Source organism: Berghia stephanieae, chromosome 13 (assembly GCF_034508935.2).
Source record: "Berghia stephanieae isolate SIO BIC M18660-M18661 chromosome 13, UCSD_Bste_1.3, whole genome shotgun sequence".
NCBI classification, from domain to species: Eukaryota; Metazoa; Mollusca; class Gastropoda; order Nudibranchia; family Aeolidiidae; genus Berghia; species Berghia stephanieae.
In genome coordinates this window covers 36,643,709-36,651,208 of record NC_088372.1, presented here as the reverse complement: position 1 = coordinate 36,651,208, position 7,500 = coordinate 36,643,709, and the positions used below count along the sequence as shown (strand labels likewise).

The following is a 7,500-nucleotide window of genomic DNA, read 5'->3' as shown; positions in this document are numbered from 1 at the left end:
AGATGTTAACTAGCGAGATTTGCATATATGCATGTAAGTTAGATTGAGTAAATAAATAAAATTATAAATAAATAAATAACATAATAATAGGCAGAGGGGTGAACATGAAAAGTAGGGGGATGATGGTGGAGGAGGAATGGAAAGAGAGGAGGAGAGGAGAGAGGAGGAGGAGGAAAAAGAAGAAAAGAAGAAGAAGAAGAAGAAAAGAAGAGGAAGAGAGAAGAAAGAAGAAGAAGAGGAAGAAGAAGAGAAGAAGAGAAGAAGGAGAAGAGGAGAGAAGGAGGAGAGAGGAGAGAGGAGGAGAGAGGAGGAGAGGAGGAGGAGAGAGAGGAGGAGGAGGAGGAGGAGGAGGAGGAGGGGAGGAGGAGGAGGAGGAGGAGGAGGAGGAGGAGGAGGAGGAGGAGGAGGGAGGAGGAGGAGGAGGAGGAGAGGAGGAGGAGGAGGAGGAGGAGGAGGAGGGGAGGAGGAGGAGGAGGAGGAGGAGGAGGAGGAGGAGGAGAGGAGGAGGAGGAGGAGGAGGAGGGAGGAGGAGGAGAGGAAGGAGAGAGGAGGAAGAAGAGAAGAAGAGAGAAGAAGAGAGGAAGAAGAGAAGAAGAAGAAGAAGAGAAGATTAAAACTATTAATTTTAAAGAAAATGTTGAAAAGGCAAATAAAACTCACCTGAACAGTTCCAGTTGGTATTTAAGCTCCTTCAACACCTGTGGAAATGAAAATAAAATAAAATAAAATCGTGCAGGGGGGACAAGAGCCTTTTCAGAAAATGTATCCAATTAATAGTGTAAAGAAACTATTGTCACAAATAGTAGCGAAACCACAAAAACAGAAGAACAATATTATTATTTTATAATAATAATAATTTAATTTGGCTGTAAAGCTTACAATCGCAGAAAGTGACCACGAAGTGTGACAACGCACGCGGTACTCATAACTGAAGCGGCCAACCAGCCAACTGACTCTCTCTCTCTCGTCCGCACTGCAACGGAAATTCCCAGTTAGTGTGTCTCGTCCCTCGTCTCGTCAGAAGTCGCCGTGCTACCAAGGATGCCAGATGGCCACGTGCTTTGCTAAAATTGGACACACAGAGAATATCGTTTCTGTTATTGATTTAAAAAAATGATCTTTTTTTATAAAAAATAAACACACACAAAAAAAAACAACAAATTTCCTCGTTTAGTCGATTAAAAAAATAAATATCAAAACCTATGAATTTTACAAGGGGGTCACAGCGATTAGTGAGATGTTCTATTTGGCCACTTCTGAGATGGAAATTGGCCACGAGGAACTATGGCTATCTGGCAGCCTTGTCCCTTGATTCGTCAAAAGTCGCCTGGCTATCCAAAGGAAAAAACTTTCCCCTAGTTAAATTTACAAATTAATGGTTCAGAACTTGCATTGTCATAACATATTATTTATGGTAAAACCCACTAAATATGGATTGGAATCGCATAATGGATCCATAAATATAATATGTGAAAATTCAGTTAAAAGCGGTATAAAACCGGGGTAAACATCGAAATGTGTTTGTACAGAAGATTGCTAAACATCAAATTTAAATTGTCAGATAAAAAGAAATAAAATTGAGCTTTATATAGAGCAATATCCACTAAATGTGCTCAAAGCGCTTTACAAGGGGTCCCTGGTCAACAGCAACATTTAACATGTAGGACGGCTGTTAGGCGATATTACAATTTTTCCGTCAAAGACAACGCTGTTAACGGCCAGTACTCATTTTACACTTGAGTACATGAGAGAAAGTGAGTAAAGAGCCTTTTCCAAGGACCCAACTATGCGCCGAGCGCGAGGCTCGAACCCAGAACCTCCGATCTGAAAGCGAGTGCCATACCACAAGACCACATAGTAGCCGCACAAATATAGAATAATAGATGGAATAACAAACGTAGAAGTTTTGCATATTATAGGGAAACCCATCCAAATTGTGAAGACCATCAGAAAAAGGCAGATGGGCTTTCTTGGGCATATTGAAAACCTAATACTCAGAGGCACATAGAGGAGAAAAAAAATATCGTGGTTGTCAGAGGCTGCCGTTATTTGACCAGTTTGAGGCTGTCAACAATCAACAAGCAACATCTCAACAAACTCTGGGTACATGAGGGAGGCAGAGGACATATCGTCGTGTAGGCGTATGATAGGAAACGTGCATGCAAGGGCAGGCCAGGCCATGGATCTTCTTCTTCTTCCAGTGTCATTTCATGGGTTGAGGAGGTCGACTTGAAATGACACGCCAATCTTCCCTGTTGACGGCTTGCTGACTGCATTTGGCTGCCGACAATCCTGTCCATGTCCTCACATCATCTATCCAAGTTCTTGCTGGCCTGCCTCTTCCTCTTTTCCCCTCAACACTACCCTCAAGAATGTCCTTGTTGACAGTTTGATGGCCTCTTAGGTGTCCAAAATACCTTAGTTTTCTTGTTTTAGGCCATGGATAACTAAATAAAATTGATAGACAAATTGAATTGTTCGCTGATCTCATCGACTTTGAGACAGTTTGATTTGTGATAATTCAATTTCAAAACACTTAAAATTCCTTATTCCAAGGATTTACATTTTCAAACTGAATATCGAGCCCAATCCATAACAATCTCATTTTAATGGAGCTAAGCTGACTTGTACATATATTCAGGTCTGACCACCGAACCCGCATATGGGCCTAGTTTAACATTGTTGTATGTAATGGACGATATTTTTCGTCATTTTTTAAAGATTTCCATTACAACAATGGGCCATAAGGAATTAGGTGATCAGACCTGCAAATAAGTGCACGTGGTGCTAAGCTCCAAACACTGTAGCTCTGTATAATATTTAAAACCTAAGAAACCAAGAGCAGTCAATTTTTGATAGTTGATTGGGGACGAAAAAAACGCTGGGAGCGGTCGCTGTATGATTTTTTAAAATAATGTCTGGTTTCTTCACATTTTGAATACAAACACTAAAGAATAAAACAAAAATGACGAATAATTGATAAACGACGACTTCCTCCACTTCCGGCCATTTTAAAATCCCCAATCAGATGCACAACAATGAACGCACAATGAACGACAAAAACTAAAGAAATCAGAACGCGTAGGAGGCCAAAGACGTTATTTTTACGACGTCAAGATTCCAAACTCGTATTCCAGGTCATTCTTCTAGTACAAGAACCAATCCTGGCATGGATGACGTAATGATTCAGATAGAGAAGATAGAATTTATAGAATTAGATGTAGATCTACAATTTGATAATGTTTCGGTCTCAGTTCCCTTTTTTTTTATAGTCAATGCGTGTTATGTGTTTCGCAAATCAGGTAGTTTAACCCTTACCGTATACGTTCGTAGACCGGAAATACTTGATGGTGATGATGATGATGATGGTGATGATGATGATGATGATGATGATGATGATGATGATGATGATGATGATGATGATGATGGTGATGATGATGATGATGATGATGATGATGATGATGATGATGATGATGATGGTGATGATGATGATGATGATGATGATGAGGAGGAGGAGGAGGAGGAGGATAAATAGCACTTAAGATAGCGCTTTATAAATCTAATATAGTGCTTATCCACAAATATAAAGTTACTATTCGTCTCAAAACGAAATAAAGCCAAGAGTTAAGCTTTACTTGTGAAGTATGGGTTACAATCAGCGACTTCCTATAAGTAGACGATGGTTACAATCATGGGTGCCAACAGGAAGAAGTGCTGAAACCTGAAACTAAAATCTCGACACTATACCAAACCTGAAAATGTTCCTACTGAAAATGCTGCCTAAACTTTACTCTTATTTCATCACCGTTTTTATACCATTATTAAATTATTACACAGCATACTCAAAACACTGAAACCGGAGGTATTTGACTTCGAGGTATCGCAAAACCGGAATTCCGGCATGAACCGGAAAATTGGCACCCATTGTAACTTACAATATAAATTAAATGCCTTCACTCGTCTGTAATATAAGAAGAAAAAAGAAAAAAAAAGGAACTTTTTCTTTTTGATTTTGGCCAGAAAACTCGTCCTTCAATTATAGCTCGATCAAAATGACTTAATATTGTCAAAAATTCTCGAACCTGGGACTTCAATAAGCGTCGCCGTTATCATCATCATCATCATCATCATCATCATCATCATCATCATCATCATCATCATCATCATCATCATCATCATCATAAAGACATGACTTAAGAAGCATTAATCGTCATCCCCCCCCCCCCCCCCCCCCCAACCCCCCCCCCCCCCCCCCCCCCCTCCTTAATCCCTCACCCTTCCACATCATATCCGTTACAGTTCAGTCATCCCACACGAGTGTTAACGTTGATTACAAACCAACACATCTCCTATCTCGCTAATCTTACAATAATTTCCACAATCACTCACTCAACACGCGCGTGGCCCAATCCTACTCCCGCAAAACACTTATTTCTATCTCCATTTTAGACACCCCCACACAAAAAAAAAACCCAATTTTTTCTTCAAATTATGTCCATTCATCAAAATGACCTTCAACGTGCTAAAAACACTCAAACCTAAGAGTCCAAAGAAGTTTAAAGTTCGAGATTAATTTGGCCCAGCTGGGGTTTAATTTTATCCATCGATATATTTTCAAAGCATTTTTTTTTGGAAGGAAACGTTTTCTGGCCAAAATTATTTTAAAAGTGTTTAGCCAGAAAAAGGCGGTGCTGGTTTACTCGAGCCTGGCCTATCTTGAGGTAATCCTTAACACTTGTATCATTTTGTAAACTTTTAATTTGTATTATTGTTACGTTAGTTTTAATTTTTATTTTCATCATCTTCATCTTCATCATTATTATTATTATTATTATTATTATTATTATTATTATTATTTATTATTATTATTTTATTATTATTATTATTATTTATTATTATTATTATAATCATTGTTATTATTATCATTATTATTATTATTATTATTATTATTATTATTATTATTATTATTATTATTATTATTTTATTATTATTATTATTATTATTATTATTATTATTATTATTATTATCATTGGCCTTAATTGCTTAGTAATTTCGAACAGCTTAAAAAATTATCGATCATTTATTTGAGTTATACAAATCCCACCTTTAAATTGAATCCAAATTGAGATTTTATATAGCGCAGTATCCACTAAATGTGTTCAAGGCCCTTTAAAAGGGGCCCCTGGACAACAGCAGCAGGAAACCTGTAGGACGGGACATGACGACTGTTAGGCGATATTATAATTTTTTTTTTCGGACAGAGACAACATTGTTAACGGCCAGGTACTCATTTTACACCTGAGTACGGTGAGAGAATGTGAGTAAAGAGCCTTTTCCAATGACTCAACAATGCGCCGAGCGAGGCTCGAACCCAGGACCTTCCGATCCGAAAGCGAGTGTCATACAACTAGACCCCATAGCCGCCATTTTTCCAACGCATTTGACATTCTCAATGGGTTTTAAGGGACAAATCAGGGAGCAAGCATTGGAGTAAGGTGTGAGTGTGTGTGTACATGTTTGTGTGTGTGTGTGTGTGTGCGCGCGCGCGCGCGCGTGCAAGCGCACCACATCAACTGCATCATTACAAACGCGCAATATAAAAGATCTATTACATCATCTGGCCCGCCCCTCCATTTGGAATAAATTACCTTTGAGACAAGAAATTCAGAATCCCTGGAGGCGTTCAAAACAGGCTACAAAGATAATACTTTAGAAAACATTTCTTTACTTGTTTATCTTATTATTTTTATATTTTAAAAAAATGTATGTCTATGTCGATAGCGTTTAAATATTATATATATATCTGTATCTAATAGCTGTAGTCATTGTTTAATCAACGATATTATAATATTTTTTTTTGTAAAGAGACAAGAGCCATATTGCATGAGATGTTGGCGCTACATAAGTGTGTAGTTTTAATATTGTCCTAGGCACCCCCCCTTCCCCACCCCACCACCACCACCACCACCACCACCTCACCGATACCCAATGGGAACGGGTTGACAAGGGAAAAAAAAAAAAAAAAAAAAAAAAAAAAAAAAACAACTGATACTCATTATCAATGTATCACTAATATTATATTCTATTATTTGTTCTTCGAGTGTCCATAGAATTGTGCATTGTCCTAAACAATAGTCGGCCACACGGCTTGTGGTCATCTCGGCCGTTGTCCTTCCACCAACACAACACCACTGCCTTCCAACATGCTGGACATCGACATCATCAGGTAGGTGGTACTGGGTCGTGAGGACCTCATTACGACCGTTGACCGGCCGTGATTTAATGACCACTGGATAATGAGCATCATAAACAGTCAAGAGATATCTTAGCATAGGACCATCTATCACTTGTATAATAGTATTATGCCAAACAAGAACTTGTCCGGATCGCACACTTGAAAGCTCTTTAGATCGCCAAATTATTTGGTTTCGTACAGGACGACCTTAACTGCCGTAAGCTGACATTAAAAAAGTGAGATTTTACAGAAGGAACGAATTTGACGTCATTCAGCTCTTGGTTATTGTTTAAAACAGCCATTTCGATGACAAGTTCCAGTAAATTGTATCAATCAGACTTATAAACGTTTAAGGTCACACATAGTTTTGGGTGTTGATACGTTATAACGGCTGGCAGATGGTGTATTTCACGTAAACGCATAGCATCAAGATAGAGCAAACGTTGCTGCTTGAAGCTCGAAGAAATAAATCAGAGCTGATGGTGACAAAATGTGAAAAAGGGAGGAAAATTTAGCCTACAGCCCATTTTAACGGCTTTAACACCCCCCCCCCCCCCCCCCTAACCCCACCCTATTTTTACAACAATACAAGAGATGATAAACTATCATTGACAGTCACCTAGCATTAGTTTAGCAATAATAAAATGAAAATTAAGCTTTAATTCAATTTACAGAGGGAAACCCGAAAGATCCACAGCCGTCTTATTAAATTAAATTAAACGTATTTTCCATTATCCAATGCTATTGTTTTACTCGAGTGGTTTTACTTGAGTTCCAAGCCGACATGTGACATGAGATGCAGCGCCTGTAAGATGCTCTTTACAAAAACAACGCTGTTTCTAGGTAGGTACTCATTTTCACTGAGTTCGGCGCTGGAATGTGAGTAGAGAGCTTTTCTCAAAATTCTGGTCCACTAGGATTTGTAACTGAGCATTGAAAAAATAATGGGAGATTCGATTATTCAAAATTAGATCACGGGCGTGTTCCAAAACAGTTTACGGAAAAGTGCTCTTTGCAAGTAATCGTTTTTCGTTGTTGGATTTTTGTTGGGTTTTTTTTTACCTTCTTTGGAATCGGAAAACCCAGTAATGAAACTGGAACACAACTCTTTTACAAAATGACGAGAACACTGAAGCCCTGATTAACGACAGTCACAATATAAATGTTTTCTCTTTACAAAAATTGTTGCCCCATTGTGTCAAAACGGTATTACATTGGGATGACCAAGTTACTGAAAATTCAATATACAGCCTTAAACATGAAGG

The 7,500-nt window shown here is 38.5% G+C and overlaps 1 protein-coding gene across 5 annotated transcripts in view; it reads right to left on the bottom strand.

The window, feature by feature from the left end:
- LOC144959015 (electrogenic sodium bicarbonate cotransporter 1-like) overlaps nt 1–7,500 on the bottom strand; it is a 178,961-nt gene that overhangs the window by 95,724 nt on the left and 75,737 nt on the right. For 4 of the 5 annotated variants that reach the window (XM_078891348.1, XM_078891347.1, XM_078891345.1 and 1 more), the window contains one exon: nt 661–698. The gene's annotated coding sequence lies outside the window, so the exon portion shown is untranslated. Of the gene's footprint in view, nt 1–660; nt 699–879; nt 1,065–7,500 lie in introns of those variants that run through there. The other variant, XM_078891344.1, reaches the window with a different exon arrangement.